This window comes from Macrotis lagotis, chromosome 4, assembly GCF_037893015.1.
Source record: "Macrotis lagotis isolate mMagLag1 chromosome 4, bilby.v1.9.chrom.fasta, whole genome shotgun sequence".
NCBI classification, from domain to species: domain Eukaryota; kingdom Metazoa; phylum Chordata; class Mammalia; order Peramelemorphia; family Peramelidae; genus Macrotis; species Macrotis lagotis.
Genome location: NC_133661.1, coordinates 271,922,714 through 271,925,757, shown reverse-complemented (window position 1 = coordinate 271,925,757; position 3,044 = coordinate 271,922,714).

Here is a 3,044-nt window from a genome sequence, read left to right as displayed (position 1 = left end):
CAAGGCTTTCAGGGAATGCCTTCAACTCTCCAACTGATGAAATTCCTTAAGGGTTTAGCCATTTAAGGTGCTATAGGGTGGGGCCAGTTGTTGTGTCAATCATATTGTGCCTTTCTTGAATTAGAGAGATATTGAACCTTATAAAGGGAGCAAAGAGTTAACACATTAAAATCTCATCATATGTAATTATATTCTATGACTCTTATCAATTGAGCTAGAAGGAGTATATGTGGAAATCACTTTGCTTACACTTTATCCAACCTTGGAGGAAGCTTGAAGGGAGCTTCTAGTCATCCAGTTAGCCAATAAGTATTAATAGGATAGGCATTTGAAACATTCGAGGGACTGTGCTAAGTACAGGGGTTAACAAATACAGATGTCATCCTTTCTACAAGGCTCATTGGTATGGGACTTCCTCCTCAATAGTGGAGATCAATCATGTGTGAAAGGCAGGATGGAGTTGGTGAGAGCAGGAGAAAAGAAAGATCTCAACTCCAGGCTCTGAGTTCTTCTGGATTCCAGCTTCAAGAGGTGTCACTGAAAGGAGAAAAGCTCACTGGAAGGCTGCCCTGGGGGTGGGGGGTGTGTGACAGTCCCCATCAGGTAGCCCCAGCTAGCTTTATTAGCAACTTCAGGCAGCTTTCCTCCTGAGGGAGATTTAGGGCTCTTCTTCTTGATTGAGCTCAGTTAATTTGCTCCAGGTGGAAAAGTTACTTCAATCTGTATGCTTGATATATATTTTCATGGTTATGTTATCTCTGATTTCTCTTGTGCTAATGATTTGGATAAATGAATTTATTTCTTTATTTCTTTATTTTTAATTTTTATTAAAGATATTATTTGAGTTTTACAGTTTTCCCCCAATCTTGCTTCCCTCCCCCCACCCCACCCCACAGATAGCACTCCGTCAGTCTTTACTTTGTTTCCATGTTGTACCTCGATCCAAATTGGGTGTGATGAGAGAGAAATCATATCCTTAAAGAGAACAGAATTCTCAGAGGTAACCAGATCAAACCATAAGACATCTGGGTTTTTTTTTTTCCGAATTAAAAGGAATAGTCCTTGTACTTTGTTCATACTCCACAGCTCCTTATCTGGATACAGATGGTACTCTCCTTTGCAGACAGCCCAATATTGTTCCCGATTGTTGAACATCACTCCCATGTTGCTGTTAGGGTATACAGTGTTTTTCTGGTTCTGCTCATCTCACTCAGCATCAGTTCATGCAAATCCCTCCAGGTTTCCCTGAAATCCCGTCCCTCCTGGTTTCTAATAGAACAATAGTGTTCCATGACATACATATACCACAGTTTGCTAAGCCATTCCCCAATTGAAGGACATTTACTGGATTTCCAATTCTTTGCCACCACAAACAGGGCTGCTATAAATATTTTTGTACAAGTGATGTTTTTACCCTTTTTCCTCATCTCTTCAGGGTATAGACCCAGTAGTGGTATTGCTGGGTCAAAGGGTATGCACATTTTTGTTGCCCTTTGGGCATAGTTCCAAATAGCTCTCCAGAAGGGTTGGATGAGTTCACAGCTCCACCAACAGTGTAATAGTGTCCCAGATTTCCCACATCCCTTCCAACAATGATCATGGATAAATGAATTTCTTTGGCACTTTCTATGTGGGTTCATTGGGGAACTGGCAGTTGGTGGAAAGGAGTCAAGCCTTGGATCTTTTCCCTAGTAATACCTGAAAGTCCTGTATTTCATTAAATGTTTATTTTTACTCTGTAAGATTATACATAGTTTTGCTAGGTAAATTATTCTTGGTTGTAATTCTAGCTCCTTTGCCTCCCAGAATATCATATTCCAAGCCCTCTGCTTCTTAATAGTGGGAGCTGCTAAATCTTGTGTATCCTGACTGTGGTTTCACAGTATGTAAGCTCTTTTTTTTTTAAAGACTTCTTTCAATATTTTCCTCCTTAATCTGAGAGTTCTAGATTCTGGCTATAATATTCCTAGGAGTTTTCATTTTGGTAGTTTTTCAGAAATGACTATTTTGATTTCTATTTTGCCCTCTGGTCCTAATATCTGGTAGATTTTCTTTATAATTTCATGAAATATGATATTTAGATTCTTTTTTTGGTTTATATCTCTTCTTAGTCTATTTTCCAGATTAGTAATTTTTCCTTTGAAATGTTTCACATTTTCTTATATTTTTTCAATCTTTTGATTTTGCTCTATTGTTTCTTAATGTCTCATAGAGCTTCCACTTGACAATCTAATTTTTAAGGAGTTATTTTGTCCAGTAATTTTTGTTCCTCTTTTACCAAGCTGTTCTCTTTCCATAATTTTCTTGAATAGTTTTTATTCCTTTTCCAATTATTCTTCTACCACTCTTATTTGATTTTTAAAATAATTTTGAAGCTTTTAAAATCTTTCTTTAGCATTTCTAGTAATTCTTGTTAGGTTTAAGCCTAATTTTAATTTTTTCTTTGAAGCTTTCATTATAGATGCTTTCAAGTCATATCTTCTTTTAAGTTTGTGTCTTGAGTTTCCCTATCACCATATATGCATTTTATGGTCAGGTTCTTTTTTTATTTTTCTAGCCTGCTTCTTGACTTTGGACTTAATGTTAGAATTAAACTGGCTTAAGCTTCTTTTTTTTTTTTTTAAGTCCTTCTGCTCCTTTCATAGCTCAGGCTGAGGGGCTGCAAATATGTAAAACATCTAATATGGGATAATATGCCCTCCTGATTTGTACTCTGCTTCTTATACAGCTAGGGTCCCTGCTTCCTCCTGACCATGCCAACTTCTTTACCAGTGGAACTATGACCCAGAGCTGCCAAATGGTACCTGTTCCTGCTCCAGTGCTAAGACAGGGCAGTCTGGGATCTCTTCTGACCAGTGTGCAATCTTCTTTCCATACCTGGGTGAGGGCTGGTTCCTTTGCTGGTGCTGCTTCTGTTATGTACTGAGCTTCTGACCAACCCTCACTACAGTGTCTGTGGACCTCTCTTCTTCTTCCTAAGCTACCCTGACCTGGAAAAATAGCTCACTGTGACTTTTCTTTGGCTTTTCCACTCAGAAATAGCC